Source organism: Pseudorasbora parva, chromosome 9, assembly GCF_024679245.1.
Source record: "Pseudorasbora parva isolate DD20220531a chromosome 9, ASM2467924v1, whole genome shotgun sequence".
Classification (NCBI taxonomy): Eukaryota; Metazoa; Chordata; class Actinopteri; order Cypriniformes; family Gobionidae; genus Pseudorasbora; species Pseudorasbora parva.
In genome coordinates this window covers 15,777,368-15,800,949 of record NC_090180.1, presented here as the reverse complement: position 1 = coordinate 15,800,949, position 23,582 = coordinate 15,777,368, and the positions used below count along the sequence as shown (strand labels likewise).

Genomic DNA, 23,582 nt, shown 5'->3' with positions numbered 1-23,582 from the left:
CACATGAAGAATGACCGGTTATGCTCTGTGACAGCTCGTTGGCCTCTGTAATGTTGGTCGCGTCAGCTAACTTCAAAATCGTGTCGTGGGAGTCTGTATTATTTATGAGTATTATCATCAAAGCGCTGCACATCCTCTGGGTCCTCCCAACCGAAATTATCATGGTTACCAAACAGATAAGATAGGATTCTAAAGTTAAGATCTTTCTGTAATACGTCCCTAGGCCCCTCCTTCAATGTTAGTCTCTCTACACTGTAAACACTAATGCTCAATTTATTGGTTTAAGTAGACCCGGCACAAATTAAACAAATTAGTTTAAACACATTTTAAGTAATCTGATTTGTTTTATTGTTTTGAGTTTTATAAACTTGTTTCTTCTAATTTAGACTAACTTAAATTTAACTGAAACTGGGCTAGGATTTCTATTTCCCAGAATGCTTTGCCATGACACTGAAAAGAGACCGTAAATGTCAAAATTAAATGTTATATTATGTTTGTTTAGTTTTTCTTGCGCAAGATTAAAGTTAAGTGGGAGATTTAGTAGTGTTTAATTTTTAGCTTAGTTTGAGAGCAGGTATATTTTAAATGTACTATATTGCTGTCCTCATACAGCACGTGCTATGCTAATGCTACCAAAGCATTGTGCAACCAATTAGCAAGGAGGCATTTATTGAATTACACAACAAACATGACAATAAGAAATCACAGATTTAAACATTTTGTTGCAATGTGATCAGGAAAGCACACCACACACGAACAGATTCCATTCGCAAATACAAAAGTCCCGCCAGTGAACACGGCAAAATCTCTCGCATCAAACCTGTTTTTAAAATACGTTCCACGTTCTTCCGATCAGGTTTTATCACTCTTAATACACATCACACCACAGGAAAATATGATTAAATAATCTGCAGAACCATCAAGGTAATCAGGACTTTACCTAGGATTGTTGAAAGGGGAGAAATCAGCCCAAAATTGCCCCGATTATCTGTTCAACTGATTGCCTCAATTTTATTTGAGTTTTGCCAACTTGTTCATATTTACAGTTCATCTATTTTTTTTCCTTTCCTCAGTTTAATTGTCCACTAGGTCAGTCAGTGGTTCTCAACCAGGGGGACCCAGAAAAATGTCAATGATGACTCAAAATAAGACAAAAAAGCATTCAGCCAAGAGCCAACAAAACAACAACAAAATCAAAATATTCGTCTAGGTTAGCGTCAATTCTAACAGGTCATGTCAGTCGAGCTCGCCTCAGCTGACTCTCCTCTAATCCATGTCTACCTATAGGAATATGATGCATATCACAGCATCCTTATAAGAGGTCCATTCAGTATTATCAGCAGCTTTATCACATTGCTTAGGAGCTAATTATCCTCCTGCATCCCCAGCTCCTGTCCACCTCTTGTCCACAGTCTGGACTTGGCCTTCTGATACACCTCTTCAAATACATTTATGTTAGTTTGGTTCCGTTTACCCTAAGGGGTTATCGCTGAGCTCCATGATTTTATCCATGTTAGGCTGCATGGATGGGTGGGGAGTTTTTGCCCAGAACAGAACCATACCACCAATCCAAATCTGTATGCTAATTGACAATCATCTTTGAACACACAGAAAAATAGGGTGTCAAAATTATACCTTATAGGGGTACAACAGCTTGTCTCTGGGGCAGTACCCTTAAAAGGACATCTTTGTACCTTTTTTTACTCCTAAAAGGTGCATATTAGTACCTTTGAGTACAAATCCGTACCTTAAGGTACTACTATGAACCTTTTTGTGGTAAAAATGGTACAAAGTTGTCCGTTTAAGCGTACTGCCCCAGTGACAAACTGTTGTACCCCTATAAGGTATAATTTTGACACCCTATTTTTCTGTGTGAAGGTAGTTTTAATTCACCCCCTCTGCAACAGTTTTTTTTTTGTCTCTGAAGAACCAGCGAGCCTAGTCTTGAAAAACCTGGATACATGAGGTAGTCTAAGTGTGATTTCCAGACCTGGAAAAGATATATTAATTAAGTTAAAACCTTGTGCATTTTAATAATGAATATATTGTATTTTTTTCTAATTATGCCAAGCTCTAAAATATGTTATCTGATATATCATTATGCAGTAAATCCCAATTATATATATAAATCTTATTTTTTAAATCTTTATTTCACTTCAGAATTCTAGGTCTAATTAACGGTAGATAAAATCAATGAAATGAACTGTTATTGGTTATTCTATGTCCGTTAAGTCAAATTTTTCGCTGCAAACATTCATGACGACTTTTAAATTATCCATGCCGGCAAATAATCATGTTACCACTCAAGTGATTTATATAAATAATTTTATTAGCACGGCCATTTGAAATTAGTTTCTACAACTATTGGTTTCATACAGTAAAACATCTTTTTTTAAATGAAAATATTTTTTAGTGACTGATCACATCTAAATCTTTCAGTTAGCCAAATTGAATTTCTGTGAATTGATGCAATTTAATTCACAGAAATTCAATTCGGCTAACTGAAAAATTTCGATGTAATCAGTCACTTGAAAATGTTCAATTGGAGACCTGAATTTTTTTACAGTGCAGTATAATAAGTAGAGATTGTAAGCTGCATTGCATTTATATCCTGGCTCAAATGGCGAGATCAGTGTTGCTAATCAAGTGTTGAACTGTGGGACATCGCTCACACACAGCCTCCTCGTCCTTCATTGTGACATGTCTTCCTTCAAGCCGAGCTGCTGGCAACCTCTTAGATTTGATTCCAGACATGTTTCCTAACAAATGACTGGAGGCCGGTGCAGATAAGCTGTGTGCACTGAAGACATTAGCCTTTTGAAGGAGAGGAGGAGGTCCAGGACCCATCTGCTCCAGATAAGGGCCCGTCCTGCTCGTCAGCACCCAGGATAACCATGACAGGACAAGGAGATGCACATCCCAGAACACAAACACATCAACACAATCCTCTGTGCCCTTCCTTCCTTTTAAACTGTACAAACACAGTTCACTTACTAAAACAATCAGGGCTGCGATTGATGCCTGAAATCTGCTTTCTTTAAAAAAAAACACAGCTGCATAAAGTTCACACATTCACAGCCTTGTACTCAATATCAGGGCCATAACCACTACAGACATTGAGGGTGGACATGTCCCACTCAAAATTAGCTTCATAAAAATGTACATTACCTCTCAAAACTTTGAATATTTGGTGACCTCCTTGCTCAAAATCATAGGCGTCACCAATTGAGTGTTACAAAAAACACTAATATTAAATATTATTTATCTAAATTATCCTTTTTATCTAAATATTAATCGTTGTTAGTTTAAACATTCATAATATTTTTTCCAGCTTTTACTGTAGTTTTAGTATATGGGTAGTAAGGACATTTCAAACCAGATTCTAGTGGACTAACATGTTGCAAATCAAGTTAAACTATTTTAAAAGATAATTTGTCTAATTCTAAGCTGAGAGAATATTTGTAACATTCCAAAATTATTATCACATCTGCAGGCATAAAACTGATTAAAACGTATATAAAAAAACTTGAGATACACTTTCCTTAAATATATGAAGACTTCAGATGCAAAAGCCTCTAAATCCACATGACAGTTCTCTTTTAAATGATCACATTTATATTTGTAACTTTTCTTTTTTGAAAATAAGGCATTTCAATAACTGACCAATAACATTCACTCTAAAAAAAAATGATGGGTTGTTTTAACCCAATTTTGGGTTAAATATGGACAAACCCAAACGCTGGGTTAAAAATGTAATTAAAAAGTTGGTCAACTCAATATGGGTTTCTTCATATTTGAACCAAATTTTGGTTGAAATAACCCAGCATTTTTTTGGTCTGGTTGCAATTAATGTGAAATTACTAAACCTAAACATAAGCGTCTGATAAAAATGCTCATAAAAAACGAGATGTCAGATGGAATTAGAGGTTTTTGCATCTAAAGTCTTAAAAATCCTAAAGTCATAAAATCTCAGTTAAATAAAAGGTTGTATATGTCCACTACCAATTGGTTGTTTATTTATTATTAAAAGTTTAATCAAACTAGAACATTTAATAAAATTGTTTCTGTCCAAGGATGCACATAATTTATTTTGCTGTTGCTTTATCTTGTACAGTAAAACTTGCCATGCAGAGAAGGAAAAAAAAAACAGGGTGACAGAATGTAAGAAACTGGCTTTCAGGTCCAAACAAAGATATATTAGCTGATGTGAAGGGCTTTGGAGGGGAGCAGCCCACCTCCCGAGAAACGATCAATGCACATGAAAGCAAGAGGTCACCAACCTTTGACATCTCCATTCAGAGGGGGGAGGGGAAGTGATCTTTTGTAAAATTAGCTACATTGATCCAATTGTGTGATATTGTCGAATCCAACCCCAGACTGTGCAGCAGACACTTCTTTGAAATCTGTCTTTCCAGAGCTAAATAATGACACCCAAACTCCTAAGTTTGGACACACACAACCACACCCACACACACACTAATCAGTAATGCGAGAACATTTTGATGCTCTGCTTCTTATTAAATCAATCAATATCCCAGCTCTCTCTGTCATTTTTTTTTCGCATGGGAGTTTCATGCATTCTTGCCCTGTCATTAAAGAAGTACAGGTTAAAAGTTTAAAAGGGTCAGGGAGAAGACAGCCAGGTCTCTACTGCAACAGGACAGGGGTCACTGCTGATTCCCAGAGCCGTCAGGTGATGGTCGGAGGGGGTGGGGGGTAAGATCATTGAATAACGTCAAACTTTAAGGAGGAAGCAAACTTAATTTCAAATCGAGCATGCAGTTTTGACCATGGACCAATGTTTTTTTTATTTTAACCTCATATGAAATGTATGACAGACAAAACAAAACGATCATGGACAGATTGTCAGATCCACCCAGGACACTTTATGACACTAAAGGTCAAGGAATGGTCAGTTTGTACAGTGTCATTACCACCTAGGACTGTTTCACACAATATTTGTGTTGAAAACTAAATTTATCATATCAAAAAAAGATGTGGAATTCATTGTGTCAAAGCATACTATAATTACGATTATAATGAGACCTCCACTGTTGGTGTCTCTAAGCTGCCCTTTAAATTAGGCATTAAAACTCAATAGCTCAGTATTATTCATATTCAGGGTTAATGTATTAACTAGCATGAACTAACCATAAGCAATACATTTGTTACTGTATTTGTTAATCTTTTGTTAATGTTAGGTAATAAAAATTAGGGCTGTGCGATATTGAAGAAAAATGCGATATGCAATATCTTGTTAAGTAATGCGATATTCAATATGCGATACGATATTGCTATTAGTGAGTCAAATCTATTTTAATTATTAAACCATTTGTGTTTCACATTCTCTCTGGGAAAAGAAAGCATCGCTACAACTTCTGAAAGTGACCAGCAGTGTTTTAGCAAACATTTATGTCACAAATTATAAACATTTATCTCACGTTTCGAAGTGTTGTCAAAAATATCAATATTTCGATATGTATTGATACTGGAATATTTGAAACGATACGATTCTCAGTTTCTACAGTATCGATACCAGCTGCGCTCTCCTCTCCTCTCCGACCGACAGCGAGTGACACGCAGCCACATATTCTCACTCAGCCCGATTAACCCTCTGTCTGAACACATGGCAAACGCGCGTTCTGCTGGACTTTTCCTCATGACTGTGTGTGTGTGTGTGTGTGTGTGTGTGTGTGTGTGTGTTCGGTCTGAATTTCATGCGGGATTGTACATAATTCTACTAATCCTCGCAGATTTCGCGCTCACGTCTGAAGCGCACACACACAACGTAATAAAGCCGCCTCTGACATACAAGTTGAAATATTTGCTTCTTTTTCCAGCTTATTATTGGTCAAATACATTCAAAAAATGATCAGTGCCTATCTTGAAGAGTATTAACGTAAACACGGTCATAAACAGTTCAGGATGAAATGACAAATGAGTAACAGGAACAGTGTTCAGGATCCATGAGTGTGGCAGTTCTTAAAGGGAAAATTATTTGTTATTCAAACTAGAAAAAGATAAACGATCACACTGCTCTTGACTGATCAACTTGCGTAACTTTAATGGTTTCATCTAAAGGCTTTTTTTTCCTTTTTTTTTACAATGAACATCCAATAACAATATCCAATGTTGTTTTTAATTGAATTATTTTGCATTTTTTTATTCAGTTTCTCATCTGAATGTTAGACCTACCTGAAAAAATAAAGCAGTCTATTTCATTTGTATCTTTTATTTTATTGTATTTATTTGCGCTATTGTTTGTAATCTGTTCATTTGTTCTTATTTTATTACTGTTTATTCGTCTTTTTAAATTAAATTTACCATTCGAAATCAAGCTTCCTTGTGCTGTGCCTATTGCAACACAATTACCCCGTTAGCAAATATTTGTGAGATAGTTTTAATAGTAATTGATCAATGTTTATATATGAGAAAAAGCTTAAAAGCTTTATCATATAAAGTGATCTTTTTGGAAGAAATTTTTGATGGCCTAGACTTTCAATAGATGGACAAAAAAATTATTATATTAAAAATATCTATTTGACAGTATATGCAGCGCTTTTCCCCCCATGGTATCGAAAATAGCATTGATTATCCAATAGGAATAATAAGTTCTGTTGTCATAATATTCATAATATCTTTTTTTTAACCGTGGTATCGATCTAGTATCGTATCGAGACTATTTTAGTCTGGTATCGTATCGAAGTCATAATTTTGGTATCGCGACAACACTAGTGTGTGTGTGTGTCAGAAAACGCGAGACTGCAAGTTATTTTTTTGCGCAAATTATTGCGTTTAATAACTCTTAAATATCAAGCAAGTCCCATAAGTAACAGTCGTGTCCAGTATTTTCTCTGCTATATGCGTCAACCTAAAACAGACACTTTTCACAATGTTGTGGTAGCCTATTAAAATCATTCAGATATTGCATGCCGTTGCGATATGCATATTGCGATATTTACATTTGCGATATTTCGATAATTTTGATATATTGCACAGCCCTAATAAAAATACAGTTGTTCAATTGCTGGGTTCTCATCCAAACGTGAAGTGAATCTTTTAAAAGTTGTCCAAAAAAAGCAAATTAGGTTTATTTCAATCAAGTTGTTTGAGCGGATGGCGGTGGTATTTGTTAACCTAGTAACCAATAGTAAATAAAACACCATCAGCAGAAAAGGCCGATTTAATGTTCGCTATGGCAGAATTTCTTTGCATGCATTTCCATCTCCCATTATTCGCATTAACTCTTTTCCCCCAAAATAAAACACCTCAAGTGGGCGTAAAAACTTTTTTGCGAATGAAAGGATTTGCATTCAAACGATGTCCTGTTGCGTGACAATGCAAAATATTGCATAGTCTTACAGGAGAAGATGGAAAATTTGAAAGGGTTTGGAATTTTGGAGTTATATTGAGGAATGTGTATGAAAGTCATGTAAAACCAAAATAAATACTTTTAAGAAAACAAGATATTGAGAGAAAAAAAATTAATTAAAAAATTTAAAAATTGATCGTGATTAATCGAATCCAAAATTTGATTTGAAGCTTAGTACAGAAAAATCTTTCTTAAAAAAGTTCTACAGTTCCACTAGGTTTCCACTAGAAATGTTAGAAGAAATGCTGCAATGATACAAAACAACCCAAAGAAACTCACAACTAAAACTGCTTTATTTCACCCACTCTCGAGACTACTTGTTTCTGGTCATCAATCACAGCATATTCTGTAGTAAAATATTTTGTGTAATAAGAGGGTAAATGTACATTCAGGATGATACCCTGAATAACTGAATGAACATTATCCTTATTACTTTTTAAAATAATCTAGTCATTTGTTGTCTCAGCAAGTGGTGGACTGTGTGTGAGGCAAATACTTTTTATAGACACTGAATAAGCATGAATTCTACAAACTGAACAGTGTGTCCTCAAACGTCTATTAAAAAAAACATAATAAATGGGTTTCCAAACATTCTGCCTGCCAAGAAACACACTACACTGCACCACAGAAACAACATTTTTTTATATATATAAAGAAATATAGCCTCTCACTTTCCACCAGAAATCTACTAGAAACCACAATTTCTGTTATAAACTCTCAAATGTTGCAGCAGCAAACAGAATGATGAGCAGCATTTAATAAAAGCAGTTTACTAAACCAGTGAAGTATCTCAAATAACGTTTATTAGCTAACAGCATAATAGCAATGATCAATTTGCTTCTCCTGCTCACCAGCTGACAGCTGAACCTCCTCCTCTGACCTTCACCTGTAACCATGGCCACAAGAAGAGAAGCAACATTTATCTGTGCTCCTTGAGATCTGCTTTCTTTCACGATGATCTTGAGGCAACGTTTTTATGGCCCACATTCACATTTTCAAGGCAGATTTGGGTTTTTGAAACAAAATGCAAAATCCAGCACTACACTAGCAAACTTGAGGAAGCTGTAGAGCAGCTCAATGTGGCTATTATCATCTTGACTGATGCACTATTGATGAAATCCACTGGAACAGACTGCTTGAGAAAGACCAAGATGAAAGAAGCACCTGCTGCCTGAGATTGTGCTGAATCTACTCCAAGAGTTTCAAAACAATAGGAGGGATTTTACAAGGATAGTTCACCCAAAAATAAAAATGTTGTCATCCTTATGTTGTTCCAAACCTGTATGAGTTTTTTTCTTCTCCTGGCTATACTGTTTAATTACCAACATGCTTCAGAATCTTCTTTTGTGTTAAGCAGAACAAGGGAACTCCATACAATGTTGTTCGATACAGGTTTGCTTTAAACATATTTAAATTTATTTCTGTGATTCAAAGTTGAAATTTCAGTAACAATACTCCAGTCTTTAGTAGCTATATTTCCAGAACATAATCGTCACTTCCTGATTCCAAAAATCCCTAAGAAATATAGGAGAAGCCACCAAATAATATTTGTATATAATAAATGATTTGTGCCTCAGAGAAACTTTTTGTTTCTTTTCAGAGAAGTGGTTTGGGAACGCAGTCAAGTAAGACAGTTCTAGGAGGGAAATATACCAAGCATCTTTGACAAAAGACTATTGCATGTCCTCTGGTTAGTACAGTTATGCTGTTACATTGTGAAAGTCACCTGATGTTTTTTTTTTTTTTTTATGCACATCGAGGAATTTATTTGGTAAATGCATTTCCATCGTAGTTTACGTGTATGTTATCGTATCGGATAGAAAAAGCATTCGACTTAGACAAGCGCATACGTTTTGTGCATCTTGGTGTTTCCATTTAGCATTTTTTGATGCAATATCCCAAAATGCACATAAAAATAGGTGGATAGAAACATAGCTAGTGTCACATGATCGTCATAAATCATTCTAACATGACAATTTGATGTTTAAGAGACATTTTTTTGATCAATATGGGAAACAGTGGTTCTACTTAAATATTTTTGAGGAAATCATGATAATTTTTTAGGATTGTTTGATGAACAAAAAGTTTAAAAAGTACAGTGTTTACTTGAAATGAAAAGCTTTTGCGTCCTTACGGTCACATTTGATCAACTTAACATGTCCTTAATAAAAGTTAATTTCTTTCAAAAATACATATATCACTTAACCTAAACTGTAGTATACTGGAAACATTGAGTATTGATAGCCCATTATACAGTACTTCAGTTGATCAGCATTAGACAGTGTCCAACTAGCCAATTAGTGTTACCATTGTGTCAATGCAAATATCTAAAAAAAAGTTTTTAAATTTTGAGGGGAATTTTAAGTAAGCTTAAAGGAACTGAATGTAAGAAATGTATTTCAATTAATCATAAAATGGTCCTGATATGTTACATGTTCATTTCAAATACTTATATCACTGACAACAGTAGTCCAGCCAGAATATTGTCATTTAAAAGTTTTTGTTGCAGCCCTCAGCTGATGTTGATGTTGTCATGTTGTGTTTTGGCCAGAAGCTCCACCCTCCACCTATCGACCAATCACAAAGTCAGTAGTGTCTCTGCATCCGGGTTGCCAGATCTGCTCTAGTTACACAGTTGCAGTTACAAACGTTCCTGCTGAATCCTGCCACCTATCTGGCAACCCTCGAGTCAGGGGGGAGGGGGAGACTCTACACTTCTTTTAATTAAATGTAAAAGATGTAAACATTTTTAAGAACATTAAGATGTTTTAGTATTGTAAGATTTTTAAGACATTACAACCCAAATTCTGCTTAAGATAATGCATCTGGCAAGGTTTTTATTTAGTTGTTTATTTTTAAATCATAAACATTTTTATTTTTGCTATTTCACTATGGACAACAGATAGCCAAACAATCCAGACCCAAGATGTTGGGTCTGGGGACTCACCAATGGGTGCATTTACATGCACGTTCTTAAGCCAACTATGCCTAATATAAGCCGACAATGAACATGATCATGTAAACCTGTTTTCTTTATCGGAGTAAGGTCATAAACGGCGTAATCATAAACCGGTCAGAACAGTTAGTGTTTTTTGCTTTTTACCCCGATTTCGCGCGGCATGTAAATGCATTAACCTGCTTTCTGGCGGCTTATTGAAGTGTGCATGTGTTATGGGTGGCAAAAATGCAGACTTAGAGCAGATTTAAATGCATCCAGATAGAGCGAGCTAGAGTTTTGCATGAAATAAGGACATATATCACAAACGCAGACTCTTTTAAGAGGTTAAAACGCTGCCTAACTGCATGCAAAATGAGGGATAATATGAGCCGTGAATCTCCCGCTGACACATCACATTATTTAACATCACAACAGATGTAACATTGGGAATACCCCGAGTCAGATATGGACATTATTATTTCTGAAGTCACTACAAGGAAATAACCCAGTTTATTAATAAAGTCATATAAACGTGGTTTACTTGCATTGTCAGTTTACTGGTTATCATGTAAACGGGGAAAACTGAAAAAGTTAAGACCGCTGTTCTCCAGCTTCTTTGTTAAAAAAGTATCATCATGCAACTCTGCCGTCATTATGTTTAGCCCGCCCACCGACTCTACACACGATGTGATTGGCCTGACCAGAGTTCGTTTTTTCCAGCTCAGAAGCCTATGGAGAGTTGCTAGACAACACTCGCGGCAAATTAGATCTGCTGCCACTAGGGTGTGTCTAGATTTCTAGGCTAGACAACAGAGTAAAATGAAAATAATGACACAATGCTAAAAAACTAAAATAGCCTTCAATTTATTATTTTACATATGATTTTGCTTTCGATACTTCCTTTTGATTTTGGGGTGAATTATAACCTGGACATGTTTTGTGAGATTATATTTTAATTACAGCTATATACAAAATTAAAAAATGTCAAGCATCAAGTATTTGGCATCAACTAATTAGCTGACCTGAAAAGTCATAGTATAAATCAACACCAGGAAGAAATTAAAGAAACAGCATATATAATTTTAATGGTAATTTAAGCAACTTAATTGTGTGCTGATTTTGCTCTTCTTTGTTCAGTGATTGATCATCGTGTTACACAGATCAATACTGGATACTGAAAGCCCGTCCCTCTTGACTTTATTGATATCCAATGTAGTTTATATTAGATTTTCTTCCAACCCCCTTCTGTTATGACAGAAAGAAGATCAACACACGCATGGTCATGTCAAAACATATTAGAAGAAAGAAAGAGTACAAGTAATATGGCTGAGGGGGAGGCCTTGTAAAACGGTTACCCTGGTAACAGGAAAACTAAAAATAAGAAATCAATCAACAATGAAGGGTCTAAGTCACATTCAGCTGTGTTAACTACGTAGGAGATGTCAAGCAGCTTTCAGCTGAACCTTTGTGTCCTCCCTGCAGGATCCTGGCCCACAAAGACAAAGGGTTTCATGTATAACCATGGACAAGAGCTTTAGAGTGAAGGACTGCATAATTATTGGCAACCAACAAACAGCAAACAATTCTTGGCTCTCTTTTCAATCAGTCCTTTGGAAACATGTTGAATTTAAACTCAGGATGAATGGGCTTCAGGAAGAGGAGTGACGGCTGCTGTCTTAAAAGCTGATGGGCAAAAATGCAACCAAGAAAGCTGGTTAGCTAAACCTATGTACTATTATAAGCATGTCTATGAAGATATGAGAGCACTGTGTTTAGAGTATTGAACTGTCAAACGCTTGAAATACAGATTATTATTTTACATGATGTTTTTAATAACAGACCCTTTTTAAAAACCTAGACAATGTGTGAAAATAAATGGTGGGTCTGGGTGATGTTTTGAATATCTAATTTTGATTCGCAAGGATTTTTGATTATATAAAATTGGGCAACATTTTTGTGAATATCATAAGTTTCATAAGAAATTGAAGCTTGGGAGCACAGACTTAAGCTTTGGTCTGATTTTAAAGAAACCCCATGGCAAATTATTGTTGAAGTTAAAAAAGAGCAATATTTTATTTAAAATATAGGCCTGTAGTTAATAAAAACATGTTGAACTCAAAAACTACTGAACAGCACCAGATTTTGTTTAAGAGCGGCACCACATTTTTCCAATTAGATGCCATCAAAGCTCCACTGGTATTGACACACACATTATACCTCACATTTCAGACTTTTTTCTTGCAACTACTAGTGTATATCTCACAATTCTGACTTTTTTATATAATAAGGACTATATAACTTGCATTTGCGAGTTTCTATCTCACAATTAGGACATTATATCTTGCAATTCAGACTTTATAACTCGCATTTGCAAGTTTATATCTCGCAATTCGTCGCAATTACCCTTTTTTTATTCAGTGGCGGAAACAAGCTTTCAAAGGTATACTATTTGGGATTACATTTGGGATAATATAATTTCTATGTCTCTTAAACATTAAATGCAAACACACCATTTTTTTATTACACACATACAAACCACACTCTGACATCCATACCAACACACCCACACAATTATAGCTGCAAAATTAATCCAATTTGCTCTAATATGCAGAAGCAGAAAATAGGGGAAAAGCGAGTATTTGCTTTATAAGCCAAATATATATATATATTTTTTTAATTTTTAAGCATTGCCAAATGAATGAAAGCCTATTAAAAGGATAACTCACCCAAAAATGTTCTCACCATCATATCATTTCAAACCCTTAAAATAGATTTATTAAATGAAATGAGGGTGAAATAATAAAAATTCCAATACAAATACACTTCTGTATTTTTATAGCCTGACAAGCCAGACCCACATCAAGATGTTTGGTCTGGAAACTCACCATTCCCAGGGATCAATCCGAGGAGCGGGATAAACAGTTGTCTTTCAAAATCCCTCTGAACGCGATTTGATAGCGCTACACCAACCAGAGCAACGAAGTGGAGCTCGTTGATAGATTAAACATTCGCTGTATCTGGTTGGCAAAACTCCGAACACATCTTCCCTTTTTAAGAATTCTTTGGTCTTCTGTTCTTCGGTCTTTTCTCAGAAAAAAGCTTAACTCCAAGTCTTCCAGAATCGCAGTCAAAGCTGATTCAAAAGACCGCCGTTCGCCAGCTTCTGTGTTTACTAGTAACAAGCAAGCGCAACTCGGCCGTCGTCATTATGTTAAGCCCCGACCACCGACTCTATACACAATGAGATTGGCCTGACCAGATTTTGGTTTTTACAGCTCAGAAGTGTATTGAGAGTTGCTAGACGACACTCGCGGCAGATAGCTAGACGACACTGCCGCTAGGGTGCATCTAGATTTCTAGGCTAGTTTTTTTATGCAGTTGGCATTAATAAAGGCAAAACAAATAATATTTAAAATGTCCTTAGGAGCTTTGTCTAACATTAGAGTTGGTGAGATCCATTCGTAAAAATCAGTTCAAACTATTTGTTTCAGTAAAATTATTCAAAACACTGAAAATTATGATGACAAATTTGAAAATTATGATGACAAATTTGAAAATTATTCGAAATGATTAATCTTTGTGTTCATTTATTACATTTCTTTTAGGGAAACATGCCTTGATTTTAAATTAAATGAAACTTCACTTTATATACATTTTCTAAAAGCATGTTATTAATCTTATTGTGAATTATTCATCCATGCATATGTTAATTATTGTTTTGACTTTTTAAAGTTTAATCAGAATGTCATAACTCGACATGTCGGTAAAAACAACAGACTTCTCTCTAGTGCGGAATGCCAGACTTCTTCAACTTTATTTTGCTACAGTGCATTTGGTGTAAATTTTGCTTCCTTCATGGAAAAAACACACACCATGTAATGCAATTTCAGAGTGAATACATAAATACTGACATTGAGCGGCATCAAAGGGTCTAAAAATAATAGTTGATAATCAATAGTTTTCCTAAATCTCCCAACAATAGTTTTGGTTCAATGCACCAAAAGGGCAGCACCATATCAGAACCTTGACTCCTGGAAAGTAAGACTATTCCTCCTCCACCCCTCCAAAAAAGGGAAGCCAGTCAGTCAAAAACCTCTTTCAAGTAAAAGAAAGAAGCAGAAAGAGATGTCTCCTTACATGTTACGTGAAGACTGGCTGATGGCACAGGCAGCAATGCAACAGAGGCTATTCTTATCTCCTCCAGATTAACTTCCAATTGTTTTGGGCAAACAAAGGCCGTATCTTAGGAAACCACCCCCTAAAGGTCCAGATGGTCACCGTCCAAGACCCCTGACCTAAAGGCTCCACCAGGGGACACAACTACACATGCCTCCAGCACCACAAGGCCACCCAGCAAACCATGTCTTTTCAGCCAATCAAACAAGGACCCACACTTTCATAAGCTCTAAGCTCGTGCTGATAAAGTGGCAGCTTAGCCAGTTGGTCTGGCTTACTAATCACCCAAGAGTGGTAAATTAGAAGCAGGAGGAATCAGATTGAATTACCACTAAAGACTGATTGCACAGAGCATGTATAACTTAATACCTGACCAATGCCATCTTGATTAAAACCTGACCTCACTTGAGCCTCGGTTTCTCCCAAGGGTTCTTCTTCAACTTATCTAAACACCTTAGGGAGGTCTACCTGCAAGCTGGGGATTGTAAAAGACCATTCTTTTTAAAGCTGCTTGCAAATTATTTATTTCAATAGAATTGACCTGGTACAACGAGCACATCTTTTCTAATGTAGCTTTTAAAATAATATTGTATCTTAAAAATAAAGCATATAAAGCAGTCGCTCTTGCTTAGTGCAGAGTCGCTTTCTTAAAGGGCAAGTTCAACAAAAAAAAAGACCATTGTCACCTTTGTCATCATGTCATTCCAGTCCTTTCTTTCTTCTCCAAAACACAAAACAGGACAAAGTCAAACAGGTTTGGAATGACATGTGTTGTTAACGTTCCTATTTTTGAAGTTTTGCATTGTTACAATGTCAGGTTAGTGTATGTAAATAAACAAAATCTCTCTCCGTGTTACCTGCACCTAAAAATCCACAATTATTTGTCATAAAAGGTCCACAAGATGGTGCAATGTATGGAAAAGAAACAAAAATATTAAAGGGTTCATGCCATGCATTTTATGTTGTATTTTTTTTTATTTTAATATCCTCCTTGAGGTTCACTTATAATGTTAATAAAGTTTTTATATGTGACCCGTGCTGGCAAAATTATTCGCAATGAGTGTTTGATATAGTTATTTTCACTATTTTAAAAAAACCTTCAAAATGATAAATTATTTGTTGGAATCTTCCTTTTTGAGGTTGATATCGTCAGCAAAGTCAATTTTGAGAAAAATCGAGTTAAAGTTCCAAAACAAAAATCAGCTAGCAACAACACCTTAAAATCCCTGGTAATAACACCAAATTTGACACACACAAGTCAAAACGCATAGCTAAGGAAAATTATATATTAAACTTTTTTCCCTATTATACCACCACAGTTGTTTAATTAAAGGAACACGCTGAGTTTTTGGGACTTTAGCTTATTGACTGTATCCCCCAGAGATAGATAAGTACAACCAGTCTCATATCCGTGTGTAGCCTGGCTTAGCACAAAGACTGGAGGTAAACAGCTCCATCTAGCCTACTGCTCAATAAGAGACTAAATAAAACCAACATTTTCCTGGGGTGTATTCCAGAAAGCAAGGTTAACTTACCTTCACATATACCTTGAACTCCTGGTTAATTAACCCAAAACATGCTTACTCGAGGTATGCTGGTTCCAAAAACGTGTCCGGGAGTAAGTTAAAACAACTCAGAGTGTGTTAACCATAAGCGCACAATATATTCTCACCAGAGCAACGAACCGATGATTCTCCATGGAAACAGACGCTAAAATGGAGCTCTGTTCTACTTCCTCTTCTTCTTCTGTTCAATGGCGATATACATAACATTCCTAATGCACATCGCCATCTATTGGTTGTGCAATAATTTTTTATGTTTTCTTATAATAAGTCATTTGTATTCTGTGAGGAGTGAATTTTTATTCAATAAGGGTTATATTGTTCACTTGATGCTAATTAATTGAATGCAGATCCATGTGTCATATGACCATAAAATAATACATATATTGTATTTTCATAATTCTTAACACTAATTCTTTAGAATATATAATATTGTATATTATATAACAGAAACAAATTGTCATATTTATATTTGCTATATTAATAATTTAAAACACATCTGAATACCTCTTAAGCAAACTAACCCTGGAACATAACCTGCTTCAGAGCAGGTTATGTTGAGAGAGTGAGTTGCTATGGCTACTTAAATACCCTGAAAGTTACCTCCGTTTTCAGAACTGAAAGTTGAGGTTTTCCGATAACTTACTCTTAATAATACCTGGGTATGTCACATAACCTGCTTTCTGGAATACCCCCCAGTTTACATGTTGTGATGTGTATAGTAACATCATGTACTAAGACCGACAGAAAATAAAAAGTTGTGATTTTCTAGACCGATATCGCTAGGAACTACACTCTCATTCCTGCGCAATAATCAGGGAACTTTGCTGACGTACCATGGGTGCAGCGGCGCAATGATATTACCCACCACCTGAAAATAGAATGAGAGTGTAGTTCCTAGCCATATCGGTCTAGAAAAATCACAACTTTTCATTTTCTATCTGTCTAAGTACACAATGTTACTATACACATCACAACATGTAAATAGGAAAATGTTGGTGTTATTTTGTCTCTTATTCAGCAGTAGGCTAGATGGAGCCGTTTACCTCCAGTTTATGTGCTAAGCTAGGCTAGCAGTGGGTGCGTCAGACAGAGCTATGGCACGCACAGAGATGAGAATGGTGTGTATGAACTTACCTAACTCTGGGGGATATGTTCAATTACTAAATTACTAAAAAAAAAAAAAAAGCTAAATTCCAAAAAATTCACTAACCTGTATCTGTAATCTGTATTCACTAACCATTTTTTCTTACCACTAAGAGGTTAAACTCCGTAATGGCAGTAAAAGATTTTCGTTAACCCTTTGATCCATAACATGGGTCTAAAGTGAGTTTTTACTTTTGTTATCTTAGAAATAAATGTAATCATTCAGTATTCCAGGTATTCTTCATTTAACTTGTTTTAGATCATCACAAATCCTTATTTTTATTTTAAATTTCTTCCTTTTGGATTAAAAATTGTTTTTGTATCACAACCCTTCTAATGCACAACAGGGGTCTAAAATGACCCGTATTCATTTACTATGTTATTTCAGTCATGGCTGAGTGTTTCTTTGCTGAATATTTTAAATATGTGTATTCTATAATTTGTTTTTCCAGGTATTCATTAAACATCTTGTTTTTGATTTCCACAAATCATTATGTTTATGTTTCCTTTCTTGCATTTCTACATCAATTTTACATATATGGGTCTAAAATGAATCTTTAAAATATATGTATTTTAGGTTATTAGGTGTTCATTAAATATCTTTGTTTTTGATCATTTTACATATATGGGTAAAAAATTACGTATATAGAAACCTTTGATATTTGCTAATTTTTTTGCAAGTAGGAACATGCAGAATACTATTCACCTGTCTTACATTTCACAACTCAACACGGCTGCTTTTGTATATTGGACACACGTCTTATTTTATTTATTTATAACCACAGACAATATTTGATATTTTGTAAAAGATAACTGGACATAACGTTTGTATTGAGTTACCTCACGATTAATGGAGCCACTGATCCCCTCAGACAGCATGCCATATACCCTTATTTGCTTATTCTTTTACTTCCTCAATGGTGTCAAGTATTTGGGCAGATTGCGGAGGCGTATTGTGGCAACATCCATTAGGATTGATTGTGATTGGTCTCAGTGACTTTTGAGTCCTCCAACTACTAAAGTTTTTACAGATTTAGGAGCTTGTTTTAGTGCTAAAATGCTTTGTAAAATACTTTTAAAGGAAAAATGTAGGAGTCCTAAAATTAGGCCACGCCCATTATTTTTATTTTCCTAATTTGGCAAGTTAGGAGCTACTTTTAGCCTCATAAGATGTGATTTAAAATGTTGATTTGATTTTATTAGTAAAAATTAATAATAAAAAAGTCATGTAAAAAAGGTGGAATTTTCTTGACCTTGACTTCATGAAATGATAGCTATAACATAGCTGTATGATATTAATAACAGCTTTCTGAGGTTAACTTCCAGTTTTATTACCAAATGCATGTTTAGGAGTCCAGTTTTCTCATAGCTGGCTTTTGACTTAGGCTCCGAAGTGTCTGTGACCTCTAAGGCCACTGAGCAGAAATGTTCAGGGGGTGGGAAAGAATGAGGCCGTGAGGACACAGGAATGTGACCAAAACATTGCCTTTAAACCTTTAGGTCATGGGACCTTGAAGGACATCAGATGAATATCCAGTTTGGATGGGAATGTGGTCAAGGTAGACTGGTTTATAGGCACCAGGAATGCAAACTAGGATTCCCTGAGGATCGCTGACTGAATATGACACTTTAACACCTTAATATGCAAGACATCATTCAGTTAATGACTTTATCTGACAGCTAAGACAGTCACAGACAGCTTTAATAGCTTTCTATCATCATCAGTGTTGCTACTCAAACAAGAGTAGTTGACATTAACAAAAAACAGTGAAAGCAGTACCTTGCAATTTGACATGATATAATATGTTCTAATTCTTTTATAATTATCACTGTGCTTATAATCAGTGTTGTGCCCTCACATTAAATTAGAAAATATATATTTAAAAGTCTTTGGTAAAAAAAAAAAAAAAGATATATATATATATATATATATATATATATATATATATATATATATATATATATATATATATATATATATATATATTAAGAGGAAAAAAAAGTCAAATTTATGTTATAAAATGATGACCACTCTCAAAACCTAAAATACACTCTTAAAAATAAAGGTTCCAATAGGGCATGTTTCTCATAGAAATGCAATATAAGACCTATTTTGGGTTCCCCAAATAACCTTTTTTTGAACATTTCTTAAAAGAATCAAATTATTCTGTGAGTTCAAAATATTTGAATAATCTGAAGAACCTTTTCCAATATAAAGAACTATCATGGAACCATAGATGCAAAAAAAATTAACTATATTTTTAAGTGTATACTTTTTCCTTACCTATTCATTTAAAGTTTGACCGAAATCTTGGTGTTTAAATGTTAATGTCCATGCTGCCAGCTATTTGTCAAGCTAATTCTTGCGTTTTATGACTTTCAAAAACCACAGAAGTACAGGCAATAAAATAAACCAATTTATTGGTTTATTATTATTATTAATAAAACATTTTTGTTAAAAATCAGCGTCATCAATTGAAAGCTACTTTATAATGACAGCAGCGAACCAAAACAGAAGACAAATGTTCAGCATGAAGGTCTACGCTTTTAACTGTTTATTTTCTTCAACAACTTTATGATACCAGTGTGATTTCATTTGACTTAGGAGCCCTAAATACATGACCATTTTATAAACACGTCATTTCAAACCAGTGAAGATTATTTCATTGAAAAAACATAGAAGTTTAGCAATATTAAAGGCACTGGAGTAGAGTTTGGGTAACCTAAATTAATCTTTATCTGTTCAGCCCTGTTAGTATCTGTAAATAAGTGTTGAGCCACATGATATGCTATCAGGATTCAATGTTAGTAAATATTTTGCGTAATATTTAGCAAACTCAGAAAGAAGAGTCAAGCCTTTTAAATCAATCTAAGTTAACGTTACAGAAGTAAGAATGCGTCTTTTGACCAAACTCAGTTTGTTTGGCATCAATCCTGACTCAACCTTCAGTTGAACATATGCATCACGCATGGGGAAATTAATTACCACAGTTTCTGAATGAGACCGACGAACGAGAATGTGATAACTTACCAAATTCTGTGAGCAGATGAGAGGTTTCGTCCAGATGTATGAGCTCTGCTTTTTCTTCGCTTCTCTTCAACAGATTTCACTTCATTTTGGCTCTCGCGCACTGACTGCCTGCCGTTGGGAAGCTCGACATGACGTCAGGAGAACTCACTGTACGTTCTGTCACGTCACGTACCTCATCTGCCCAAAACATCCAGCTCCGGGAAATAAACACGGACAAACTGGCCGTAACTCCAAAGATGGCGAAACGATATTGTTAATAACAAACTTTATTTTTTATTTTTATTAATTCATTTGAATAACCCCAAACATATTATACTTAGTTACGTAATATAGTAAAATATTCGTGCCACACTAACCTATAAGCGATTCCTGATTCCCGTCTTGCTTTAATAATAATAATAAAATAAAATAAAAATATTTATATTTAAAAAAATCATGAGAGTGAAGACTGTGTTTTGTTTAATTTTATTTGTTTAGTTTTGTACTTGTAGCCTACAACAAGTGTTTGTGTCATATACACACACATTATGTCATTGACCATTTTTACATTGAAATGCCTATGGCTCAGGCATTCTACAGAAGTGCAATATAATACTATACAATACTACAGTGTACAGAGGGAGAAAAGCTGATTTTTACAGATGGATGGATGGATGGATGGATGGATGGATGGATGGATGGATGGATGGATGGATGGATGGATGGATGGATGGATGGACGGACGGACGGGACTTGTTTGTTCAGCACATCCCACAGATGCTGGATTTAGAGGCCAACATCTGTTTGATCTGACCACACGGGCCAGCCTTCATGCCCAAGGTGCATCAACGAGCCTTGGCCACCCATGACCTTGTAGTTGGTTGTCATAATTTTATGCCTGATCGGTATACAAAAATATATGTTAGTATGTTTGCTTTGTATATTAAATAATAATAGGCTAGTAGTATGTGTGATGTATGTTTTAAAGTGCAAATGCTCTTTGTGAGAGTGATCATGAAATATATGTGCCTGATGGCGAAAAGGTTTATCATGCAGTATATGCAGTGCAAGAACCTGGAGTAGACAGTAGAAGGTTTGTCAATTAGCAAACCATAAAAATCTTTTGATTATGGGTGATAATTCTTTTGTATTAGCAACCAGAATAAATCAAATCAGTCATAACCTGCTGTCCCAGGAGATGGAATACAGGGAAAACTTCATAAATTCACAAAAACTTGAATCAATCAGGTATAGGTGGGCCTACACACCAAATTCGTATCATGATGTATGTGGTAGGAATGTCAAGTGAATAATAGTCATATAGGCACAAAAGTTATAACAGCTTAATTAAATACAAGGGATAGCTTTATAAATTAGAATGTCATTTAGACGAGAATACAGCACAGGAGATTTAGATTAAAGTTTATACTTTATAAGTGACCGCAGACCCGAATGAACTAAAGTGCATTCGCTTTAATTTTAAATATATTTTTATTTGGAAATATAGTCATATTCTAACCTCAAGTTGAAGCTGCTTCAGTCGCCCTTCAGCTGACTCCCTACATCCGTTTCCTGCTGTCTGATCACCTCAGATCAGCTTCTCTCAATGGAGCAGATGAGCTCAGTAAAGATCTTCTCACTGTCCTCCACTGCGGACAGCAAACCAAATAGGGGCAAACAAACTTGTAAAATGGCCATTAAGAATAGATATTACCTCCAGGAAATGGACATGATCATCTGTGTCTGAAATCTGCTTCATCTCTTCAGATCATCAGTTGCCCTTCAGCTCGACTCGCCTTGTCACCTCAGAGCGATTTCTCTCAAAGGAGCGGATGAGCTCAGTAAAGATCTTCTTACTGTCCTCCACTGCGGCCTGTGCAGTGCGCTGTCAGGACACATATCACAATCAGCTCTTACTGCTGCCTCACACAGCCTGAGACCCACAAGGAGCTTTAGTGCAACTGAAAATGTCCTCAAACTGCTTAAAACTTGCCTATTAGACTTTAGATTTCTAAGCTCAGAGCTGCTTGTGTCTCTGCTGGATTCCCTGACGGAACTTTCTTTGTGTAGCCTATTTCCCAAAAGCCTATAAGAACACAAAAAGCTGTAAAAGCTCAGAAATATAAAGTTAAACTGCAGAAATCACAACAATGTGGCATTAGCATTTACTATTAATATTAGCATTAGCATGCAAGGTTTTTTTTTTTGGGGGGGGGGGGGGGCTATGTGGTCCTGTCTCTCTCTAGATTATTGCTTTCATTTGCCTCACCTGTGTTCCCTCAGTCTCTGCGTGATTTGTCCCCTTTATAAGCTCCTTGTGTTTGTTAGTCTTTGCTGGTTTATTGTTCTGTCTGAATCTCCCCGGGCTCTGCGATTTGGTATAGTTTGAGGGTGGTTTTGTATTTTAGGTTGTGTGTCCCCCTCCCTCCCCCCCATGTTTTGTGTTTGTTTTATTTTGTTAATGAAAATTTATTTTCCTTCTAATGAGTCCTCAGCTCAGTTTTCATTTATTGTACATGACAGCATGATTTCAGTTCAAAGATGTTTCCGTTTCAGCTTTTACAGTGTCATGAATTTTATATTTGACATTCAGACATGGATAATAGATGCACTGCTGGACAGTACGGCAATAGACTTCCAACTGTTTGGAGTCGTCTCTTGGAGTCGTTTAGTAGAATCCATCAGACTGTGTCTCTTGTCTTTTTAAAGAAACTCTCAATAAACAGTTCATACACTCCAAGCAGGACATGACCGCTTTGCATTTTCTTCCAGTACAGATGTCAAACCTTACATCTCCAGGTCCAGCATAACTTTGTCAAGATGTTTGTAAGTTTGTCTTCAGTTTCTCCAACATGTTGGAGGAGGGGATCAGGCAACGTACAAGTGCTATTAATTATAAAAAGGGTTCCTCAAACAGCCACGCCAAATGGACAGGCTTTAATAGTTACATTAGACTGTTGATATGGTAAATGCAATTTATAATTTGACCTTTGTAAAACAGTGGTGTAAACCCTAGACCTTTACAGGTTAAAGGTGCCATGTCAGCTGCTGGTGTTGGTCCACGGTGTTTTATCAAGAGCAGGGTCAATGCAGAGCTATCAGGAGATTTTGGAGCACTTCATGCTTCCATCTGCTGAAAAGCTTTATGGAGATGAAGATGAACCACTGGTAAATGGTTTACTGACCATGGTATTACTGTGCTCAATTGGCCTGCCAACTCTCCTGAACCGCATAGAGAATCTGTGGGATATTGTGAAGAGAAAGTTGAGACGCAAGACCCAACACTCTGGATGAGCTTAAGGCTGCTATCGAATCATCCTGGGCCTCCATAACACCTCAGCAGTGCCACAGGCTGATTGTCTCCATGCCACGCCGCAT

At 35.8% G+C, this 23,582-nt stretch overlaps 1 protein-coding gene across 2 annotated transcripts in view; it reads right to left on the bottom strand.

Annotated features, from left to right (window-relative positions):
* greb1l (GREB1 like retinoic acid receptor coactivator) overlaps positions 1-20,372 on the bottom strand; it is a 71,367-nt gene extending 50,995 nt beyond the window's left edge. Inside the window, exon 1 of one of the 2 annotated variants that reach the window (XM_067454111.1) lies at positions 20,226-20,372. The gene's annotated coding sequence lies outside the window, so the exon portion shown is untranslated. Of the gene's footprint in view, positions 1-16,021; positions 16,174-20,225 lie in introns of those variants that run through there. The other variant, XM_067454110.1, reaches the window with a different exon arrangement.
* Between the last annotated feature and the right edge of the window lie 3,210 nt (positions 20,373-23,582).